The sequence below is a fragment of the Ursus americanus genome, chromosome 12 (assembly GCF_024610735.1).
Source record: "Ursus americanus isolate L20-20 chromosome 12, mUrsAme1.1.p, whole genome shotgun sequence".
Classification (NCBI taxonomy): domain Eukaryota; kingdom Metazoa; phylum Chordata; class Mammalia; order Carnivora; family Ursidae; genus Ursus; species Ursus americanus.
This window is the reverse complement of record NC_142138.1, coordinates 14,660,428-14,685,555: the sequence shown is the minus strand read 5'-3', so window position 1 is coordinate 14,685,555 and position 25,128 is coordinate 14,660,428. Positions and strand designations below refer to the sequence as shown.

The window sequence follows — 25,128 nt, the reverse complement described above, 5'->3', positions numbered from 1 at the left end:
TAAGCTTTCCAGGTTATACACTATTTGCTTTTCTTGTTAATCTTTTATTTTAAAAGTATTTATTAAGCACCAACAGTGTACCAGGCTCTGTGCTAGGTTCAAGGAATGTGGCAGTGAACTGGAAAATATATCCCTGCCCCCATGGAACCTGTGGTCTAGCAAAGAAGAGGGTATTGGTCAAGTGATTACAAAGGCATTGAGATATGCCAGCTGCTGTTCCAATAGGAATCATAAAACAGGTTAACCCAAAAAGTCAGGAAGGTCTCCTACAGGAAGGAGTCACATTAAGGTGACCCATCATAAACAATAACACTACCAGCCTTCCCTATGGACCAGGGACAGAGACTTAAATACCTAGGTTGGCCAGATGGACAAAGGTCTGAAACCTTGTGAAGGATGGATTGACTTGTATCTCCGCACTGAGGTTAGACAAGCCAGCGTGTCCTCAGAGTAACCCTAGCAGTCCTGCTAAGATTGCTTAGCCTTGTCCTCTAGGCAATCCTAGAACAGGGTATTTATCACTCATTCTTATGAGGCTGACATGCTGATAATAAAGCTCGAGCTTTCCCAGGGTGGTCAGGCAAATCTCCCCCCTCCCATATCAAGAGGTAGCAGGAAACTGAGGTCTCCTCTGATCCCCCCAGCATCCCACAGTGCACGGTCCAATGTACCTCTCTGTGGGAGACTCATCCATCCCACTAGCTCAGTGCCTGCCATGTTCCCTAATGACTGCCATGAGCCTGTGCCCAGCAGTACTCAACGGTATCTGTCCCCAGTCCTAGCCCAATACCACCTTTTATAAAATCACCCTTGAAAAACAGGGCTTCTGGGGGTGCCTGTGTGGCTCAGTCAGTTAAGCATCTGCCTTCGGCTCAGGTCATGATCCCAGGGTCCCGGGATCTAGCCCCACATCGGGCTCCCTGCTCAGTGGGGAGACTTGCTTCTCCCTCTCCCTCTGCCACTCCCCCTGCTTCTGATCTCTCTCTCTGTGTCAAATAAATAAATAAAATCTTAAAAAAAAAAAAAAAAGACAAACATAACTTCTGGATGCAGACAGGATAGCCTAGGATAGAAAGCATATGTCAGCAAGGGAGGTTTGCATTCGCTTCCATTGGGAATGTGGTTCCTGAGCAGCCACTAGGAGAGAAATTGGGTGCTGAGCTCGGAGTGCTCAGAGGTACATCTGCTTCTAGTAGAGTCCAGGGCAGGACCATGAAACAAATGCTGTGCACTGTGCAAGGGTTAAGACAAAAGTTGGATGAAAGTATCATGGGGGGAGGTGGCTTTGGAAGGACCCTTTTTTTGCCTGCCATTCATCTGTGGATGGCTTTGTGTAAATCAGCAAAACATTGCTGCTTTGTGGACTTTGGTTTCCTTCTCAGGTGATGGTGGGGGCGGGCGGAGTAGTAATGATGGAGGTGTGGTCTGTGCATATGAGTGGTGGTTGGGAATCTGGAGCTGATGGGGGAGAGGAGTGGGGGGAGTAACCCCTAAGACACCTTCAGCTTCCTGGACCTTTGTTCTTTTAAGCCTCTGTCTGCTGTAATCATTTACAAGTCAGTAAAATGGATATAAACACTGCTTGTGTTCTTTAGAGAGACATTTCTTGAATAGGACAAAATGAGAGAATTTCTAAGGATTTCCACATCTAACAATGGGATTAGATCATACACTTTCCACTTTACCTCCAGGATCCAGATGAAATTAGGAAATAGCTTCTATTTCATGAGGAAACTTTTTTTTTTAATCATGTACTATACTCTCTATTCAAGACTTCACAAAAGAAAAAAAGGAATAAAATTCACACGTTTGCAAGAAACTGCTGATGCCTTTGAATATCTTCCCACAAGCAGGAAAATCTGGTATTAAAAAAAGTTGAATTTCCCACATATGAAAGAACACATTTATTGATGATACGGATGAATAAAACCATTAAGTAAATGTTGTTTAGGTTAAAACAAAAAAGCTACACCCTTATTCCCAGTCCCTGGAGCAAACCAGTCCCCACCCCCACCCTACCCACAAAGGGCAAGGAATAGGTGGAGAAAGATTGTATTTGTTTCTTCAGTTAACGCACATATACACAAAATGTAGATATATTCCAGGAATATCAAAGACCAGCTGGTTATATGTTCTAAGCACTTTATGTGCATTAACCCATTTAATCCCACAACAATCCTGTAAGGGACCTCACTATGATCATCCTTTTCTCACAAGTGTAGGGACAAAGAGGCCACAGGGGATCATAAAGCCGAGAGGTGGCGGCACTGGGAGTTGAACCCAGGAAACAGAGCTTTAATGTTCACAGACTTAAAAAAAATATACAGGCCACTTGCATATATAAGACTTGTAAAGTCTAATAAATATAGGCCACAGATTTGCTGCCTGACGTGTTTCTTTTTACTAAGGCCCCTTGTTCCAAAGTCTTTTATATTTGATATTTGATATAACACCTTCATCCAAAATTTGGCTATCATGTACATGGGACCCCATCATGATTTCTTACAACTCCATGTGACTCTACAATTATCTCAATACAAAGTTGAGAAAAGTTGACTAGCATCATACGTGCCTATAAACCGTTTATAATATATCAGTGAATTAAAATTTCAGTTATAAAACGACCTATTTTAGAGTTAAAGTCACTCTGCAAATGTAGAGAAATACTGTTTGGAAATATTGTAGCCATTGGGAGCGGTAGGCTTGAAAATAAGATGGGTCAATGTCCCGGTCAAACTCCGTCTTGGGAGAGTCCCTTGACCTGTCTGAGCCTCAGATTCCTAAATATGTAAAAGGGGTCAGTGGTGCCTACTCTATTGCTTTTTGGAAAAGGGCAGGCTTGCAGTCAGGGCTGTCTCATTCCCAAGCTGCTTGCTCTTAGCCACTGCATGCACCCTGAGAGCAATGGTGGTAGGTGCCCGCTGCAGGGAAGAGAGCCTTATGGGGCTTGTCTGTGGTCCCTGCCAGTTACCCCTTTAGCTGGTTTTCCGGCCCAAAACATGAAGAACCCATAGCAGAGTGCACAGGCATCTCCCAGGTGCTCGGAGCCTCCCCTCCCCTCGTGTTCCCCCCCTCCCACTCAGGGAGTGAGAAACGCCCCCTCCCACCTCTTTGTGCAGTCCCAAAGCTGCATTCTCCCACCATTTCCCTTTCCCTTTGAAAACACTGGTGTGGGGGTGGGGAGGGGTGCAGTTTCAAGACTATATTGTATGTGAAGGGGCACTCACTGGGCAGCCCAACCCTAAAATGGATCAGGTTTCCATCACGAAGGCCTGAGGCGGCCTCTGGCCTAGGGAAATCGAGAAGATGCTATAATTGGCGAAAGTCAGTGTTGCTAAACGAAAAAATTTTGTGAAATCAATTGAGAGAAAAATCAATATGGGATTTTTTTTTTCCACAATGAAAAGACAAGATTCCCACACAATTAAGAACTGGGCCGCAGTTTCCACACTGCCTGTCATGTTCTCTCATTTCTGTGCCACAACTGTTCATCAGAAATAATTAAACATTTTCCCATGGGCAACAATTACTTGCTTAAAATATTATGAGTAAGGAGAATACATTTATAATTACCTAACCTTTCTGAAGGTGAAAATATATATTATCCTTTGATAGAACAGAAAAAGGAGTGCCTGGATATGCCTGCTCCCTGTGCTGTATCTATCCAGATTACACTAATTGCCTTAAGGAATGGAACAATACTGTTTTACACACCCAAACCTTCCCTTTCATTTTCTGTAACTTTTAAGCATCAAACAATGGTTCCTCTTTCTTGTTGTTTTTGTAAGTCATTCAATAGCCAGCCTGTAGCTATTAGGATTGTCAAACAGCGTCTCTGAATTTTCCCAATGCTAGAATATAATGAGAGTGGCAATGTCTCTCTTTTCTTTCTTTCTTTCTTTCTTTCTTTCTTTCTTTCTTTCTTTCTTTCTTTCTTTCTTTCTTTCTTCTTTCTTTTTTTAAATTGAATCATAATTGGCATACAATCTCTTGTTAGTTTCAGGTGTACTTCATAGTGATTCAATATTTTTATACATTACAAAATGATCCCAAGAAGTCTAGTTACCATCGGTCACCATACAAAGTTTTTAACTATATTCCCTCTGCTGTACATTACATCCCCACGACTTACATATCCTATAACTAGAAGTTGGTACCTCTAACTCTCCTTCACCTATTTCACCTGCCCCCCCAACACCTCCCCACTCTGATAAACCAACAGTTTGCTTTCTGTATCTAGGAGTCTGTTTTGTTTGTTTGTTTTGTTTTTAGATTCTACATAGAAGTGAAATCATACAGTATTTATCTTTCTCTGTCTGACTTACTTCACTTAGCATAAACCCCTGAAGGTATATCCATGTTTTCACAAATGGCAAGATTTCATTATTTTTTATGGGTAATAGTCACACACACACACACACACACACACACACACACACACACCCCTCTTCTTCTTTATCCATTCATCTATCAATGGACTTAGGTTGCTTCCCTACTTTGGCTATTGTAAATAATGCTGCAATGAACATAGGGGTGTTTTCATTTTCTTCAGATAATTACCCAGAAGTGGAATTGCTGGGTTGTATGGTAGTTCTATTTTTTGAGGAACTTCCATATTGTTTTCCACAGTGGCTGCAGCAGTTTATTCCCTCCAACAGTGCTCAAGGGTTCCCTTTTCTCCACATCCTCACCAACACTTGCTGTCTTTTGGTAGCAAGTCTTTTTGATAATAGTCAGTCTGACTGGTGTGAGATGATATCTCACTGTGGTTTTGACTTGCATTTCCCTGATGATGAGTGATGTTGAGCATCTGTCCATGTGTCTGTTGGCCATCTGGGTGTCTTCTTTGGGAAAATATCTGTTCAGGTCCTCTGTCCTCTTTAAATCATGTTGTGGTATATATATATATATATATATATATATATATATATATATATATATATATATATATAAAGTTGTATACATTTTTATATATTTTAGATATCAATTCCTTATCAGATGTATGATTTGCAAATATCTTCTTCCATTCAGTAGGCTTCCTTTACATTTGAATAATGGTTTCCTTCACTGTGCAGAAGCTTTTTAGTTCCATGTAATCCCATGTTAATTTTAGCTTTTGTTGCCCTTGCTTGAAGAGATTGATCCAAAAAAGAAATATTGCTAAGACTGATGTCAAAGAGCTTACTGCCTGTGTTCTTTTCCAGGATTTTTTATAGTTTCAGATCTTACATTTAAGTCTTGAATCTATTTTGAATTTGCTTTTGTATATGGTATAAGAAAGTGGTCTAGTTTCATTGTTTTGCATGTAGCTGTCAAGTTTTCCCAACACCATGTATTGAAGAGACTGTCTTTTCTCCTTTCTTGCTTCTTTTGTCATAGATTAATTGACCACATATGTGTGACCACAAATATAATATATATGTGGGCTTTCTATTCTATTCTATTGATCCGTGCATCTATTTTCATGCCAGTACTATAATGTTTTGATTATGAGAGCTTTGTAATATAGTTTGAAATAGTATCTCTTTCTTCGGAGTTGATTACTTTGTTAACCACATGCAGACACAAACCATGAACCCAGTTTTTTGCATATCTTTACAAATATGTAAAATCGCCTTAAACATACTTTGCCTTAAACATACACCATGAAAACAACATAATAATCACAGTAGTTAACACTCTGAGTGCTCACATCCTTTTAGGCATTTCTAAATGCCTTATGTATGCTATCTCATTTATTACTCACAACGATTCCATGAAGCAGATCACTATTAACATTCCCATCTTACAGATGAGAGAACTGAGGCCCAGGCATGTTCAGTAACTCACCCAAGATCATATAGCTAGTAAGTGGTGACGCTGAGCTTTGGTCCAGAGTCTATTCTTTAACCATGACATTGAACTCTCACATTTCTCTACCAAGTTATTTTGGTTCTATATTTTTTGTTAACTGGAAAAGAATATATATATATATACATATTTATATACATATATATATATACACACATATATATATGTATATATATATTTTTTAATACATCTCAAAAGGCTGACTGCAATTGTGCTTTTATGTTAAGGACTTTGTTTTTCTAACTGTTTGGCCTTCATGCTAGTTTTCAAGTCTAAAACAAGTAAACCAATAGAGTAGCAGTTACCCCTTACTGAGTCTATGTCCTGGGCTAAGCACTGTCTAGGATCTTCACCTCCTTCCCGCCCCTTTCCCCATATACATGATAATGATGCAGGGTAGATAATATCTTTGATGTGCACATGGATAAACTGAAGCCCAGATCGGCTAAGTGATATAACCAAGGTCACGTAGCTAGTAAGCTGTACAACAGGGACTTCAAGCCATATGTCCATTTCACGCAGCCCATTTTGTCACAAGTATTGTGTGCCAGGCACTGTCCTTGGCTCTGGCAGTGCCGCCATGAATTAGGTCTCAACCCCGCTACCAGCCCTGGGCATGGTTGGCTCACACAACCACCGTGTGGTGGGGTCAGTAGTTGGTATAGCCATCCGCATTCTTTCTTCTGAAACGTTCTCTCCTTCAATTTAGGAAAACTGAGTTTTGGTATCTGTTCCACAGGATCTAAAGTAAAATTTTATTGAGCTTCTAGAGTCTTTTAAAAACAGAAGTAGGGGCAGCCTGGGTGGCTGAGTCAGTTGGGTGCCTGACCTTTGGTTTCAGCTCAGGTCATGATCTCGGGGTCCTGGGATTGAGCCCCGTGTGAGCCTCTGTGCTCAGTGTGGAGTCGGCTTGGGATCCTCTCCCTCTCCTCCCCCTCCCCCTGCCCCACTCGATCTCTCTCTCTCTCAGAAAAATAAAATATTTAAAAATAAATAAATACTAATAAAAACAGCAGTATGCCTTTTTGTGTTTGCATATGGTATGAGGCTATTGTCTCAGAACTCTGTTTCTGTCTCTGATTTTGTCTCTTTTCTTTACTGTAAAACAGACAGCAAAGCCCAGTATCCAGTATCAGCTCACTGTCAGAGCTAGACGACTCTGTCCCAGGAATTATGTTGATAATACAACAAAACTTATAATGTGGGGTCTCCCTCTCAGTGGCTACAGTTACTTTTTCTTATTTTGCAAATTCTCTAGAAGCAACAGTATGATGGTTAAGGCCGCAACTCCAGAGCCAGACCACCTGATTTCAAGCCTCATCTCTGCCTGACACCTACCACCTTTATAATCTTGGGCAAATTACTTACCCACTCTGTGCCTCAGACTTTCTTATCTATGAAAGGAGGTTGGTGGAATCATAGCGCCTGCCTCATGGGTGGACTGAATGTGTAAATATATGTCGGTATTTAGGACAACAGGGCTCCATACGTGGGCCAAGTGTTGGCCATTGTTACTGACAGTCATCTATAGACTTGAATTTCATTTATAATTTGAAAAGACCTTATTTTTTAGACAGAAAAATAGTGCCTCCCGATCTACTTTTTCAGCTTTCAAAGGGCCACCACGTTCTTTAAATTTTTCCCTTCTGGGGGATTCTACACGGCCCTTCTGGTAAGGATGCTCTCAGTGCAAGTCTTCCATGGACTTTTCCAGCAAGCTAGAGGTCTGCATTGCAGCAACTTGCTACAATTAGCCCCGACTGGTTTATGGATGTTGTCTTTAAACAGTGTGATGCAAGTGGATTATTTGAACGGGCTGTAAAGTTTTAATTGGCGCAGCCGATAAACCTCTCCCCGCTCCCACCCCGTATAAGCTGTTAGGTGTTTCACGTTGCACATTGCATAGTAGGATTAACTCCTGACTGATCCTTTCCCTTTTCCTGTTGCCCCTTAGAAACCTTTCTCCACAGGGCAGCCTGAGTGATCTCTTTCAAATGCAAATCATACATGACACTTTTCTTCTGAAACCCTTCTAGTTCCTTCCTATTGCACTGAGAATACAATCCAGACTTTCCCAGCAGTACAAGGCCTCCCTCACACCTATGCTTCAAGCACACTGGGCTCCTTAAGGGTTCTAAAACGTGCCAGGCTCCTTCTGAGACCAGGGTGCTTACCTTTGTGATTCCCTCTGTCTGGAATATTCTTTCCCGGCTAGTCACAGGATGGCATTTTCTCATTCTTGTGGGCTTAAATGAAGCTCTTGCTCTCTTAAAGAGGCCTGCACAACCTCCCTGTCTTCAGTGAGCACTGCCTCCCCCCACCGTTATCCTCTTCTTTAGCATATTGCTTATTTCCCTACTAGAACATTTCCGTACCTGTAATTATTTTCTTTCTTTATATGTTTGCATATTGTTTGCCAGCCTTTCCTGCTAGACTATATACTTCCAGAGGCCTGTCATTCACTGTATCCTGAGTGCTTAGCATAGAGCATCAAAGTGAAACATACACCATAACAGAAGGCTGACTCGGCTGCCTCTGGAGTATCTAGAACCAAATTCTCCATTTGATTTTGATTTCTGCGTTCAATGTCCTTTGCTAATTTGCTTGATTTTTTTTCCAATAGAAAATAAAACAAGTCTCTGAGTTGTTAGTAAATTGCTATGGTATTTATTTTATGCTTTGTTTATGCCCCTGAATAGGATAGGTAAACATTCTCTCAGGTCACGGTTTTCCTTATCTCCCCCTGATATTGGACATCCTGTGTACTGCCTTAGGATTCCTTATGAAGGAAAGCTGATTACCCGTGAGGAGGTAAATAAAGCAGCGGTTCTCAAAGTGTGGTCCTCAGACCAGCAGCATCACTATCACCTGGGAACCTTTTAGAATGCAAGCTTTCAGGAGCCACACTCAACTTACTGAAGCAGACTCTGGGGGTGGGTCCCAGCAATCGGCGTTTTAACAAGCCCTGCATGTGATCCTGACGCACGCTCTTAGGTTTCAAAGCCCCTGGAATCAAAGTCACCTTTGTCAGAGAGGGAGGGAAAAATTTAAGTTCTATGAATGTTTATGCAACTCAGTATCTTAGAACTATGCCATTAGCATCGACTGGATGACAAGGATTGCTGGGGTGCCTAGGATTCAGAGTTAAACCAGAAAGGATCCCAGTCTCGAAGAATTCACTGTCTGTTGTGGGAGAGTGGCAAGGATACAGTCTACTCTAATGTATTATTGTGTGTGTTGGGACAGAGGAAAGCAGAAAGAGCTGAGGGAGCGCAGGCAGGACTCTCTGTCAGTTGGGAATCTTCCAGAGTAGCATAGGATAGTGGTAAATATGTGGACTCCAGAGACAACTGGCCAGAGTTTAAGCCAACCTCCCCTCTTTACCAGCTTTGTGGCCCTGGGTAAGTTACTCAGCCTCTGTGTGCCTCAGTTTCCTATCTTAAAAACGACAGTGATGATTCTAGCATAGGGTGGTTGTGCTGAACAAATGAGTTCTAAAGCAGAAGCCCTTGGAACACGCCGGGTTCATTCTGAGCACTCAGTATTAACTGCTATCATTATCATCTGATTGCAAGCAGAGGCTTTCAGATGTACCTAATTCTTGAGCGCAGGCCAGTGAGGGCGAGGGGAGGTTATTTAGGCAAGGTTTCCCCGGTAAGTGATAGCAGATCTTGCTGCTCAAAGCTTATTAGTCCCTTCCCCAGCAGCGTCAGCATCATCTGGGGGCTTCTTAGGAAGGAAGCACCTCGGGCCTCACCCCAGATCTACTGAATCAGAACCTGCATTTTAACAAGAGGCACAGGTAATTTTTTTAAAGCCAATTTTAAAAGTTGAGAAACACTGGTGTAGAATAGTGAGTCGGGGTCCCGGCTGCACATCCCTGGCAAAGGCACTGAGGTCAGAAGACACCCCCTTGCAGGCCTGGGTTGTGGGGCTGTGCGTTTCCAACAGGAAGCGGTGGGAGAGGCGAGGAGAAGAGAGGAGCTGTGCACAAGCAAGGCCACGGGAGGAGGACGCAACCTCAGCCTTTGGCAGGTTCGCAGCCGCGAAGCGGGTGGGCGTGGGGGGGGCGTTGCTCACATTCTGTGTGAGGGCGCTCAACATGGCGGCCACGCGAGGGCTAGACGGCGGGGGAACCCGGGCCGGTGGAGGCCACGGAGGGATTTCTCAAAGAAAAGGCGAGACTCAGAGGCAGTGCAGGTGGAGAGGAAGAAAGGAGTTTGAGGATTATCAGAAAAGGGGTGAGTAGGACTACACGTCGGCAATGAGGAAGGCAGATGCGACAAGGATGATTTAGGGACCGAGTTTACAAAGCTACTCTTCAGAAGTTTTTGTTCCCAACCCTTTTTAAGGGTTTCTATCTGGTTCTGTTTACTTAAGACTACCGAATGCAGAACCTTCTATTCTTATCCACGTAGGGATTTCTTGCAACACACTCAAAAAACATTTGGGATTGTTTCCTGCGGACGAGGGTTTGGAGACAAAATGTCGGGTCGGATCTCAGGAATGGTGGTGGTATTTTTCCATCTTTGTCCAGTGTTTCCCACCGTCTGTTCGATTACAGCAAGACTTCATTTCCTCAGATCCTTTACGGAACGAGTCATTCCAAGCAAGTAAAGTTTTCAGGTAGCTGAGGGCTAATGTGTGATGTGCGGAAACATTTGAAATATACTGTTTTTGAGGATACACTTTCATGCCTTCGTTTTCACAGTTTTTTGTTTTGTTTTTAGCAGTGGGAGCTTTTTTTCAAGTAGAAATATGAAATCCCAACATATAAAACGGAATAAAGAGTTACTTCAATTAAAAAAGAAAGCAGGCCAAGCCCCTGGCACTTGCCTTCCAATTTATCCGTAATTTGTTCCCTGAGAGTCCTCCACAGATAACTTGCACCCTGTAGAACAGTTTGAAAACCTTTGTTTTAAAATGAACTTATTCTCTACTGATTTCACTGACAGAAGAATCAAATGTAATTTTTTTATGACTGGGGGCTTTGTCATCAGTATCATTATTGCGATATGATTGAGTTGGTGCAAATAACTTCCACTGCCAGTGACAGAAATCCAACACTAATACAAGCTAAATTACGACTTTATTGGCACATGTCACTGGGAAGTCTGGGAGTGATGGTCGGATACCAGGCATGGTGCATCTAGGCTCAGTGACTTCATCAGGGTCCATCCCCTCTCTCCACCTATGTATTATACGTCTCTCTGTTTCTCAGTGTGTCAAAATTTAGCAGGATTCATTCCTGCCAAAGGGGGCTCTGTGTTTGTGGATAGCAAGATAACTCTGGCAGTCTCTGGTAAGATCCTTACAGGTCTTGGAACAGAGGCTGTCATTCTCACTGTCCATATATCAGTTCTTGTGGCAAGACTCTTAATTATCCTGCCTGGGTCACCTGCTGACTCCTAAGGCCAATGGACAGATGAGTCACTGTGATTGACAGTTCCACCAGAATCCGATAGGACGGGCCAGCTCTAACAAGGATGCTGTGCAGACCACAGCAATATGTCTACTACAGTGCTGAAGGCTCCTTTAAAAAAATCCTGAATTCATACTGTGTGTGCTGGGCACTGTTGCAGAAACCAAAGATGAGACACAGAAAACACCCAGAATTGAGCAGGCAAGGCCTTTGCATGAACTGCAGGCTAATATAATGCAGTGAGTTGTGACCAAGGGGAATATACAAAATGTTCTTAGGGAAAAGTTCGTTGACTGAATAGACGAGCAGTTAATTGTGCCAAAAAAAGTCAGGAAAGACTTCACATAAGAGGTGATATTTGATGGCCTTTGCATGGTGGAGAAGGAGAAAGGAGCATTTTGGGTGGAAGGAACAGAACGTGCAAAGGTATGGAGATACCTGCTCTCCCGCTGACTGCAGACCTGCAGTCTCTAAGATCCTCAGGGCAGCACCACCCCTCTGCTCCCCCCCCCCCCCAAGATCATCCCCTTCTTCCTCTCTTCATCTCTTCTTTCTTGGGGTCTGTTTTTCTTGTTGCTTTTACACTTTTCAGCCTTCTTATGAAAAGAACGATCACCACTTTTAAAGACCATCAACCAATCGGAGTATTTCTTTAGCCCAGTGATCTTCCCCCCCCCCCCACAACCCATGCTACACAGGACAATAGCCTGAGACCTTGTAAAAGTTTTCCAGGGTGCAGCCTCCACCCCCAGAGACTGTGATTCACTCGGTTGTAAGTTAAGTTGTAAGTTGTAAAATTCCCCCACGTGACTCTAATATGCAGTTTGAGAACCACTTCATTCTATGCATAGAGTGTGTCATGTACTCACTGGGACTTTGGAACTTTCTCACAGAAGCCTGTTCATAGTTCCCCTGCCTGAAGGTCCTGTGACAGCAGAAGGCTAGTCCCTTGATGGTCACCAAGACTTTGTTGTGGTCAGATTTAATGAGATAGTCCCAGGCTTGTTACACTGTTGTCTTGCTCGTGAAAATTATGTTTTAGCCCTCTGGACATCTAATTTTGCAAATCAGTGTCAAGTATAGAAAAGATTCTGTCACTTGAGAGCAGCACATTCAGTAATTTTAAAGGTCAGAGACCAAACGTGGAAATTAGCTTTCAGCTATAGAAATGCATTGACTTACACACAACAGAAAACATGGTCTTACGGCATACTGGCTATGGCGCATATATAAATTAGTCCATTAGATGTACTGATACTGATATCTCAAGTGCTTATAATAATAGCCCTCATTTATGGAGGGTCTACTTGATGACAGGCACTAACTATACTGCAAGGTAGTTTACCTCAAATCCTACGATAATGCTGCAAGTAGAAACCTCAGGCTCATAAAAGGAAGGGAATGTACCCAGGGTAATGCAGTCACAAGTGCTAGAGCTAGGATCCCACGCCACACCATCCGAGCAAAAACTCCCATCCCTAGGGGAGCCTAGGTGGCTCAGTTGGTTAAACATCTGCCTTCAGCTCAGGGTCCTGAGATGGAGCTCAGCAGGGGAGTCTGCTTCTCCCTCTCCTTCTGCCTCTCCCTCCTCCATGTGTGCTCTCTCTCCCCCAACTTCTCTCCCTCTCCCTTTCTCTATCCCTTCTTCTCCCTCTCAAATAAATAAATATTTTTTTAAAACCCCAAAACCTCCCTTTCGTATACCACAAACTCCTTATCAATGACAACAGTGTGTGTGCAGGGAGCACGCTGTCGTGTGATGGGTGTCCAGGCTCAGGGTTCTCCCTGTGTAGGAGAATCTGTCCCCAGAACCCTTGCACACTGAGTGTACTTTCTTTTTACAGAGTATTGCCGATTTGACAAGTGAAATATGATGATGTTTCATGTTAATTTGTTGTTTTTTCAGGTGTTGGTTCTGATCAGTTTCCTCATTTTGGATTATTTGACATGAGTGCATTGTATTGGGAGTAATTCAAAGCACAAGGATGGGTTGGTTTGTCTCTTTGAACTTTTAAGCTGGGGAAGGGTAAAAGAATACTAAGCTTTTTGAGCTCTGATTTTAGTGTTTATGTACGTATCAGGCATTGAGGTAGAGAAGAACAAATTCCCAGTCACCCTCACCAAAAGATTACAAAGCATGTTTTGTTTCTTTTTTTTCAGTTGGTCAAAAATTGCGTCTGCTATTTTGCATCTGGGAGCAAAACTGAGCTCACTAGCAAAATGTCTGTTTTGATAAATCGAGAACAAAAAGACCAAAACTAATGACTTCCACAATGGAAGGTGCCGTGGGAAATATAGAGTAGTGGAATCAGGGGCTTGTTTACTATGATTCTGTGTATCCATCTGATGGGGAGTATAAATAGTTTTCTTTACACAAAGGGACCCAGGGAATAGTGAATCAGAGAATAATTGACTTGTCTTGGTATGTTTGTGAATGTACATTTTTATCTGATGGCAAATATGCTGTTGGCCTTCAAGTCAGTCACCCACCATAGAATTTCCTCAGCCTCATATGCACCCAGATCGAGTGCCCATCAGCCCCTCCAAGAAAACATTTCAAATTAGCATTAATCAGCCAATGTTGTATTTGGGGCCCTATGTGAAAGCCACCTACTGCAGCTGAATGCCATTCAGCCTGCAAGAAGTGATTTGCAATATAATTTAAATTAAGAGTTGGTTTCCTTTCCCATTTAGAACACACCAGTATGGAAAACTGATTGTCAGACATTCTGGTGATGTGCATCAACTTGGCTATTGACTCAGAAAATGAAGTTTCCTGAGACACCGGCACATTTAATTTATTTTTTTTCCCTGTGAAGTTAACTTCAGCTTTTTAAATACAATGACTACCCAAACCACAGAAAAACGAACACCATTAATTTTAATGCTCATAATGTAATGGAAGGAGATTATATTCAGTTGGGATTTTTTCCCCCTTTAATAGAATGTTTATTTGCCCCTCTCCTTACAAGTTAATTATTTTCCTCCCATAATATTCTGTTTATATCTGAGCAGCCTAACGGCGTGTCTGGTAATGTCTTCAGCTTATGAATTGCTGGTGAATCTATCATTTTGCAGTGTCTATCACTAAAACATCAATAGCCTGGCAGTGTGCTGAGTGAATATGCGGCTGATAGGAATGCAGTGGGTTCCTTACAGAACCCTCTCGTCTATTTTTATAAAACATTTAGTTTTAGTAGAGTTTCTTTTTTATGCTTTGATTGGGATATTGAATGACTTTTCAATGAATTATATAGTAGTGAGTTAAGAATTGGTAACTTTTCCTCTTAGCATTAAGGTATTTATTTTTAATTCATCTTTTTAATCACTTAATGGGCACTAAGAGCTTACCCCGCTTATGCATAGTGTGCTAAGTGATAGGGATTAAAAATAATTAAGATGAAGTCCCCATCTTCCTAGACCTCCTAGTTCTGAGCCAGAATCTCCATGCAGTAAGATGAGAGGTACAAGGGAATTGGGTCTAAGGTAATAGAGGGTGCACAGAAGGGAGATTTCCCTGGGCCTCCAAGGGAGACTTTGCAGAATAGGAGACGCTAGTGCTAGATCCTGCAGAGCTAGGCGTTGAGTTCTTCAAATTGGCAGGGGGATAATGAGTGAGGATGGGGAAAGGCCGTCCAGGCAGAGGGAATAGTGAATGCAAAGTAGGGAAGCAAGCCTTTTGTTGGAAGCCACTGTATGCTATTTAAATAAGAATAATATAAGCTGACATTCACTGTGTTCACCATTTGCCACCCACTGTTCCAAATTCTTATATCTGCAAACTCAGTTAAGCCTTATAATAACTCTTTGAAGTTGGTGTTATCAGCTTCCCCTTTTAGAAATTAAAATTTGGGTAGATTTGGTAACTATATCACACAGCTGATAGGAACAGGACCAAGGCTGGAACACAGGTGTTTTCACTCCAAAGCCTACAACTTCAAATATTAGGCTTGTGGCCTCTTTGCCCTTTAGAAACGTCAGTCCCTCTGTGCAGACAAGACGTGCTAAGAATGGCACTCAGGACTGTGCCTAAGTGGGGATGATCACGATACCTATCACATGTGAAGAGGATTAAGTGAGATATGAAATATATGAAATGCTTAGAACAGTGCCTGGTACGCACTAAAACAGTTGCTAACTGTTAGTATTATGATGATTAATGTCTTAGAAGTAGTAGAGCTCAATAATACTTAGGAATCCAATAGTACTTAGGAATTCAAAGCACTTAGGGGCAGTGTACTGCAGAGGGCATTGGTCAAGAAACCCTTCCTGGAGTTGGTGGCATTTGATGTAGATCTGGCTAGCTTCGTGGTAGATGGGACCTGGGGACAAGGGGAGAATTTCAGCAAGAGAATAGAACACAGAAATGCAAGCAGACTAGAAAATTCCATTATATTTGAGAAAAGTAAACTATTCTGATGAAACCAGAAGGTCTGCAAATTGAAGCAGAGAAAGTAAGATTTAACAGTTAAGTGCAAGTTAAATACAACTAATGATATTTGTTGAGTGTTTGGCTTTTTTTTTTTTTTTTTTTGTATTTAGTCATTGTAAAAATTTTCCTAGGGTCACAGACTTTTTTTTTTTTTCCATTTGAAGAAAATTGAGTTTCAGAGAAGCCATATAACTTAAGGTCATCCAGCTAACCAGTAGTGTAACTTGGACCTGAACCCAGGTCTGTGTTACTTAAAAGTACCATGCTTTTTGGACCATACCATCCTTTAAATTTTGTAGCTTTGACCTTTCTGACACATCATGAACATTTATGGAGTAATGTTTTTGTACTGAAAGGAGTAGGAAAGAAAAGTAAGGAAAAGTCTACTTGTTCTTCATAGAGTTCTGCATATCAATCACTGTAGCCGAACATTTTCCCAGTTATAGCCTGTGTCTACTTCCATTAAGATGGAAGGAACTGGTGTCTCTGAGTCCCCATGCACACACACCCCCCCCTCAGGTTTCCTATTTGTGTGTCCCTGTTATTACACATACCATAAGTAATATCCCACCTCTGGAATAAGAGCTAATGGTTAAGAGTTTGGGCCTCGAAGAGGGTGCCAGCCCTGGAATGGCACTCTGCCCTGCATAACTATGTTCACCAACAAGATTCTTAAGTTCTCTGTGTTTTTGTTTCCTTCTCTGTTTAGGGAGAATAATAATAGTACTTTCATGAGTGGGTTGCTGCTAGGAATAAATGGATTAATATATATAAAGACTAAAAACTGTACTTAAAGTGTTAGGATCATTCATTAATATTAGCATTATTATTGTCATTATTATGCCTCATATCTCACGTCTCTTTGTATAAAGAACCAAGACAGGCTCTGTTGGTGAGGACGAAGGAAAGGTATTTCTTCATATGTTGCTAAAGAGATTGTAAAATTGTACAGCCTTTGTGGATGGTAATTTGACAATAGCAAAATTGAAAAAAAAAAATTTCCCCAATAATTCCATTCTAGGTGTTTGTCCTATAGACAGATTCATACCATGTGTACTTTTTGAATTTTGGCCCGTGTATGGATAACCCAGTCCAGATTTTTGAAGTACAGACTGATGAATGTTATTCTTTGTACCTCCACGTACTGTAACAGCACAGCACTAGGCACAGAGGTGCTGAAAGTTCCCTTCTGTTTGTCGGTCCAATTCCGGCGGGTGTCTGTGCCCGAGGCCTACCTCCATGCACCACACACACTAGAACGATGCTTCATGCTGAGCCGCTCGCTCCAAACTCCACTGTGATGACTAACTTTGTACCTCACCCTCCTTTCTCCTTCGTTGGTTTGCTTTCAAAATGACAGAGACTTCTTTCATTGCAGCTATGTCCTCGGCTTTTCTCGATGACGATTCCTGACTCGTGGCCCTGGCAGTCTTGGGGAAACATTGTCCTGTTTCTTCAATCCAGACCTTGGAGCCTCCTGCTTTCTCAACGTCACGCACACCCAGTTGACCGAACCACTTTCTAGGACACACGTGAGTAAAATGCTAGATTCTTTGATGAAAATAGTTCAAATCATCACCTCCTCACACTGCATCCTCTACTTTTGAGCGTGTTTTTGTTTCTCTCAAATGCTGTTCCAATTCTCTCCCTTTCTGGAACTAGCTGCCTGCCTATGGTTAATACTCTCACATTCATTATTCGTTTAATCACAGACTTGTTCAAGGAGGTGGTTGCCAGTAGAATCTGAGAACTGAAAGGCACACGCCTTTGTTCTCCTCCTGTGTGGTTCCATTCAGGGTTACTTGTCTCTGACTCAGATTGGAAACTAAATGGATTAGAATAAAACCAATTTAAGGGAAAAAAGAAATGTTCACAGACACAGAAATAGAGATTCCTGCTATCTTGGCTGCCTAAGATCTGCTGGCCTCACCAAGGAATTTAAAAAGTAATGTTTCTTATCATAAGTGACAGAAATATGCTGCTTTCTGCATCAGTAGATATGAAGATTAAAGGGTCTGACCGTATTAAACAATTTTGCACAGCACCAGGCACTCTGGGCTCTGCTCTCTCTGCCTTATTACCCTTCATCTTGTGGCTATTTCAGGCCCAATTTAAGAATACAATGCAGTCTGGCTTTGCAAATTGACATCCTTTAATTTAAACTGTCTTGTGGGAGAATTAAGAAATTATGGAACAATTATTCGCCCTCAGTTGAAAGCTGGATGGCATCCTGAGATCCTTGTACATTAGCCATTTGAATTGATTAAGTCACGTAATTGAATTACACTTTTGCCCCCATAATATCTTGTGGCAAATATGTTGGCGTCGTGTGTTGGGAAAATGCTCCCATAAAAACAGGGTAGGGGTTGGGGTTGGACGTTGACTTGGGTGTCAAAGAAAACCACCAAGCGGAGTGGGCGGACACTTTGAGATTTTGGGGGGGCGTTGATTAGCAGAGCAAGCCGTTCCATCTGGAGTTTAAATGGAAGTTCACAGGTCACAACTGTATGCATGATATGGGGAAAGTATGCATGCCCTGTCTCCCTTGGCATTATCCTTCAATATTCAGCTTAGAGTGTATTATTTATTCTCAGAGTTTTTTTTTTTTTTTAATCACCCCCTTCCCCACCATCTCCACTGTGAACAAAAATGCTGTGTTTGGTGTACCTTCCTTTGTCCTGCACGCTTTCCCATATATGCTTCAATCATGGCGCCTCCCACAATGATGACAAGTCTCCTTTACCCCCAATGTGGCTGAGCTAGGAACTGTGTCCCAACTCACCTAGCATGGAATAGTGCTCAGTAAGTATTTGAGAATGAGGTGTTATTTGTAAGTCTCAGTGGTTTCATCCCTAAACTCAATTTTCTTCTGTAGAATGAGAGTTAGAAGGAGGTGAAGTCTGTTCATAATTTTTGAAGCAGTGTTCTTAAGTAGGGGTTTTTACACCTCTTATGTCATTAGACCATTTCATGGAGGACTTATTAAACACCAACTCTATCTATTTAATAAATGTTTATTAGATGCCTATTATATACAAAAGCTAGGGTGAGTGCTGAGGGGAAGAAGTCACCAAAAACCAAAGTATTTCCTATTCTTTAGAGAAGCTCAAAATCCAGTTGGGGATTGGAGAGGTTGGTGCAGGAAATAGCCCTGGTGACCGAATGAGCTAGCAGGAGGCTGCTAAAGAGTCCAGGACACATGAAGAGGTGATGGTATATTTCACTTGATTCCTTTCTAAAGTTTGTACTGCCCTTGGATTGCTCTGCCCCTCACCCCTTCCCCCACATCATCCATTTTGAAACCCAGCAGAGAAGAAAACTCTGAGACTAATGTCCTGTGGTCAGGCTGGATTGTGCCTTTCATTTGAAAAATCCTCTCAGGAGAGAGGTTTTAAAGCACTCTTCTCCCTGCCTCACCCCCACCCCCACCCCAGCTTCCAGCTTCCCACCACACTGTGCAGCCTTCTGGGTCTTTGCATTCTTTGTCTATTCTGCGTGGCATGAGAATCTCACTCTCTTTTTCAAAGCTCTTTACCTTTTCTTTACCTTTATCAAAGAACACTCTGGGAGCTTTAAAATCCAACTACAGCTCTCCTCCTGAATACTTCTGTGTGGAAGGGATTAATCAAGTCTGTCACACATTGAGCTGTAAAACCTTTAATATTTCTGAAAGGTTTAAAGCCGGCATATTTATCACATGCATCATTGAGAATAATCTTTTTATTAAAAAAAAATTAAATGCTCACTGTAAAATATTGTGGTGATGAGCACAGTGGGCGAAAGGCTCATGCAGGGGCCCAATTGTGATGTTGGAATGGAGATTCTGCTAGAATCTTCCTGTGACGTCACTCCCCTAGAGGACACCCATCATCTACCGCACATCCTATTTGTATGACTGTTTAATATTGTGGAATTCTAGAATCTTGGCGTTCAAAGGGAAAGGAAAGTAGAAGAAAGGAACTGATTTTTGCTGAGTGGCTGCTATGTGTCAGGTATTGGGTCTGCATGCTTTAAGGGGGTTGCCACATTTTAATTTTCATGACAATTTTTTTAAAGTTTTATTTATTTGAGAGAGAGAGTGTGAGCGGGCATGAGCTAGAGAGGGGCACAGGAAGAGAAGCTCAAGCAGACTCCCTGCTGAGCATGGAGCCTGATGCAGGGCTCCATCCCATGACCCTGAGATCATGACCTGAGCTGAAACCAGGAGCCAGCTGCTCAGCCTGAGACTGAGCCCCCCAGGTACCCCTTCACTACAAATTTTTATAATAGGCACTTCCACAGCTGATTTATAGACAGGGAAGCTGAGATTCAAAAAGTGAGGCAAATTTCTCAAGATCACGTAAATACTCATTTGCAAATCAGGGATTGACCATAAGCCTGTCTAATTCTTTCATTTTGTTTTAGTGGCAAATGCCTGGCAAGTGCTTAACACAGGGTAGGTAGCCAACAAAGGGTTGCCAAAGTTGTTGGGACTGTTAATATTAAGGTTTGTGGGGATTTTTAACGAAAGCTCTTCTTCCCCTACAGTTAGAGAGGCAGTGGAGATTGTCAGACATGATTCTGAGAACCTGAGATGCATGTTTTAAAGATGTTTAATCCGGCAGTGGTAGAGTTTCCCTTAGAGTAGAGAGGGACTCACTCAGCTTTTTATTAATATAACTGGGACAAGCACTGTATTTCATTACTTACTTGTAAAATACTTTCACAAGACTCTCCAGCCTTGTGAACTAATATCAGTCCTGTGGCCATTTTACAGATGAGGGAACTGAGGCCCAAAGACATGCTAAGTCATCCTGCCCAGGTCACTCAGCTAGAAGCAACTGAGTCATGTTCAAACTCCTGCTGCCAAAGCCACAATCTTTCCACTATATTATATTTTTAAACCATTCGATTATTCCTAAGAATAAGAAAAACATAGTTTTGAAGCTTGAGAAGATGCATAGAGGCCCAAGTCTTGCTTTCCAGATTTAACAACTGGGGCCCCGACACAGAAAGTAATGGCACAGAAGCCCCATGCTCTGTGTGGGATCGCACAGAGGAAGGCTGAATTCAGTCAGCTGGGGAGGGGGTCCTAGGACCGCAGGGAAGGCTGCAGTGGGGTGGTGACTCTTGATGATGTCCTGAGAGGAGGATGAGGAGGCTTACGGAAGAAAATTCCACAAGCGATACTAACACAGAAGAAAGGCAAGATGGTGTGGCAAAATGACAACATGGGGGTCCCGTGGGCGGAGGCCCTTCAAGGAAGCTCCAGTTTGTTGTTTCAATATGATTAGTTGTGTAATTGCATCTTCAGACTGCCACCACGGTGCTGCACACATGTGTAATTAAACCCCGCCCGCCAGGCAGTGTCTTCTGCACGCGTCTACCTCATGCTCCAGCTTTGCGTCAGAGCGAGCAACCAAAAGCGAAGGCCCTGAGGTTGGGGAGATGTCCAGTTTCAATCTCACCTCTCCTATGAACACACCTCTCTGTGTTCACCACATGTAAAGGGAGAAAAACAGTGATACATGGTTTAGAAGGAAGATGAGTTTTTGGCTCCCAGGTTACTGCGAAGGTGACAGACCCATTTCTGGATCTCTTTTGGGTGGGCGAGATGTTTCCCTGGTTTGCATTTAGCAAACTGTAATTAGCATCAGCGGAAGAGGAACAACTGTGCTGGAAGCGCCACTTTCCTCTGCACAACAGCCTGTGCTCTGAAGGGCGGTCCTCAGCCCTGGGTCTTCTTTCTTGGGGAGGCAGGGACAGATGCCCTAGGTAACTAAAATGTACTTGTTTGGGGGTAGAGGGCAGAGGCCAGTGGATGATCTACTTCAGATGGCAAAGTGGGCCTCACTTAAGCCTCATCCAGTTAAAATCATGGGGCTCTTGTCTGGTTTCATTTACTCCGTAACCACACATGAACCCATACCCCGGTAATCCGCGCTCAATGCCAAACGCTAGATTGGGTGCTGCAGGCTGCGGACAACTCACGCCTCTGTGAATAGCCACGCTGGCCAAAGGCAGATTCATGGCGGCACATGCAAAGAACCAGCTGAGTCTTTTTGGTTTGGGAACCTTTGAGTAAATCAGACACTATTGATTAGGATACTAGCTGCCTTAACCAACAACCCTTCCCAACCTAATATTCAACACAAAGTGTATTGTTGCACTTAACACAGTCATTCAGGGACACAGATATTCTTCTGTCTTCTGTATGGCATCATCAACTTCAACATGTGGCCACCAGGGTCTTTGCAGGAGAGGACAAGAGAGAGGAAAATTGTACCTGGGAGATTTTGAGGGACATATTTTGGAAGTGGCATATGTCACTTCTACCTACCTTCTGCTGGCCAGAATTCAGTCATAGTCTGCCCCAATGTAATAGTCAAGGGACTAAGAAATGTAGCTTAGCAATGAGCCCAGGATAAAAATGAAACTGCTTAGATCAACACATAGTCTTGTCTTGACATGTTTCCTTAAACTCAGTCCCTATTCAAATAAATGCAAGATCACTGCTAAAAGACTACATTTCACTAGCACTTGAGGGGAACTTTCCAGGAAAGATGATCTTCCAGAGCAGGATGGAAACTCTGCCGGTGAGAATTTAATTGATATACATTATCTGGAAGAGCCTGAAATAACCTTGTAACTCTTGACCCCAGAATTCCTCTTCTAGTATTTTATCCTAAAAAGGGAGATTACAAAGATTTGTGAACACATAAGTTTACTTCCACATTACTTGAAATTTTGAAAAAGCATAAATCTAAATTTCCAAAAATGAATGTGAAAAATGTAAAAATTTAATGTAATCATCAAATAGAACATATCTCTTCTAAAAGAAGTTTAATGTTTTTTATGGCATATGGACATGAAGGTAGGCTTCAGTACTTCATGTGCAATAGGATTCCAATTTTGTTGCAGATACGTGATAGATACCTAAAAATGACAAAACACAATGCATTAAGATATAAGTGAATTTCTCTGTATAGTAGGATAAGGAGGGATTTTATTTCTCTCTATATTTTGCTCTTCTAAGTCAGATATTATGAGTATGCATAGTTTTTATAAATAAAACAATTATTTTTTTAAGTGAAGTACGAAGAGGGAGAGCTTTGGACTAGGACTGACTCAGATTGGGGAGACTTATCCCAAGTATTTCAGGTGGGAACAGCCAAAGAATATGTGCAGGCCATGTCCTAGGATTGTCAAGTGCAGAGGGAGAACAGTGGGCTAGGGACCAGAGGATGTCCTCAAGGAGGCTTGCAAATGCAAATTAAGGGGACCCACAACATTTTCCTCAATTGGGCTAGAGAGCACAAGTCTCAACTGTAACTGTCTTTCAAAACTGGAAAATGGAAGTGATTTTAGAAGTTCAGTAATAGGGCAATGTGCTCAAATCCTGGCTCTACTGCTTGCTAACTGTGTGGCTTTCGGCATAGGCCTTAACCATTCTGGACCTCACTTCAAAAATGGAAATAATACCATCTTATTTATAATAGTGTTGTGACATTAAATATCATATTTTCAAATATTTGACATATCTGAAATATTTGACCAGGGGTCAGAATATAAAGGGCTTCATAGTTGGACCTATGAATACACTCTTTGAATAACTAGAAAACAAGGTAAGGATGGAATTGTGGTGTGGTGTTATTGTCAGTATTGGCCCACACCTTTTATTAGCTGTGATCTTTGAGCATCCAAGAAGGCAGGAGGGACCCACTCCAGCCAGGCACCTCCCACCAACTACAAAGGGGTGCACTTTATGCTAAAGCCCCTTCCTCATTGCAGCTTTTCACAATCCTCCCCAGGCTTTGTTCCCAGCCTCTATCCCTATCCCCAGGGAACCATCAAAGGATCACTGGGAGTCTGACACTGTGACATTCACCTAAAATTTAGGGGTGTTGTCGTCTTTGCATGTTCACCTTGGCAACCAGGCAGTTAAGGTTCACTCCATGTGTAGCCTGCATATCAACTAGGAGAAAGGTGATATGTCCTCAATGAAATCCTCTAACACAAATATACAAGAAAAATGTTCAAAGGCAACGGGATTATGGATTCTTGTCAGATGACTGTGGGTAAGGGACTCTCAGGCAGGGACACTGCAGCACACTACAGAATCAAGGAGAGGAAAGTCAGCCCCAGAAGCTATGACTTCATATCAGGCTTAGTCAGCTCGGGCTGCTATAGCAAAAATACCATAGCCTGGGTGACTTAAACAATAGACATTTATTCTTCACAGTTCCAGAGGCTGGAAGCCCCAAATCAAAGTACTGGCAAATTTAGTGTCTGGCGAGAGCCCATTTCCTGGTTTGTAGTGGCCATATCCTTGTATCCTCACATGGCGGAGAAAGCAAAGAGAAGATGCTAGCTCTCATGGCTCTTCTTGGTAGGGCACTAATCCCATTCGCAAGGGCTCCACCCTCATGACCTTCTTAGTGCTCAAAGGCCCCACCTCCTATACCATCATATAGAGGATTAGTATTTCAACGTTGGAATTTGGGGGGGGGGTGCACAAACACACAGTCCATATCAGCATCCCTACCTCTTACACACAAGGTTCTGAATCTTTTTCCCAATTCTATCTGAAGCCAGTCGCGACAGATCATCACAGCTGTCACCTCCAGTGATGGATATATCTGTGTTAGATACTGTGCCTCTGCATTGTCACTCCTGGTACATCTGGCTCCTTCATTGTGTCATGTTTCCTCCAGCAAGAACAGTTTTGTTTTTCTCTTCTGCTGACTGTTTTCATCCCCTCCTGGGCATGTCTTTATTAAGTGACTGGTAAACCAAGCGAAGATGGGATAGGAGTTCTGAGAAGGTGCTATAGGATGTGTTATTTTGGTTGTCTGCACTCTTTCTCTGCACAGTTGAAGTGGACAGATTTGATGATGATCCTGGAGTGTCCTTGAAATTCAGCCTAAAGGTCTTCAGCTTAATTTAAATAGTGCTCAGTGACTTACAAGAGAAAAGAGCATGAAAGGAAATTGCTATGTGTGCAGCTCAGAGACTCCCCCAAATTCTTGGCTGGTCTCTGATTTATGCTGCCCAGAAGCCTGTTGCTGATTATGCTGGATGCCCCATAAATTAATGAGGGCTGGGCTTGGAGGTGACAACGATCGCTGAGTCTCTGGAGCAGAAAATGCAACACTAATACATATGTTTGAGAAATGTCCCTTTGTCTATATGTTTGGAGGAGAAAGTGCTGATGAGGATCAATTTCATATTGACTTTAAATTTTTCAATTGACCCAGAGCTCTTTTTATTAAGTAATGTGCACAAAAACATTTCATCCCAGGCCAGCTTGTTGGCTTGGAGAAGTCCCTTCAGAATATAGTAACCTGGATAGAATTAAGAAATGTAGTCCATTCATTTATTCTTTTATTCACCCTTTGAAAAATATTAAGCACCTGCTACATGCTCGATTCTAGACACTATCCTA

General features: G+C 42.4%; 1 long non-coding RNA gene across 1 annotated transcript in view; it reads left to right on the top strand.

Moving 5' to 3' along the window:
• The window catches only part of LOC148109146 (uncharacterized), a 523,556-nt gene that overhangs the window by 304,675 nt on the left and 193,753 nt on the right, over positions 1-25,128 (top strand). The window contains exon 3 of the long non-coding RNA XR_015726195.1: positions 17,083-17,236. This is a non-coding gene — a long non-coding RNA (uncharacterized LOC148109146). The remainder of the gene's footprint in view (positions 1-17,082; positions 17,237-25,128) is intronic.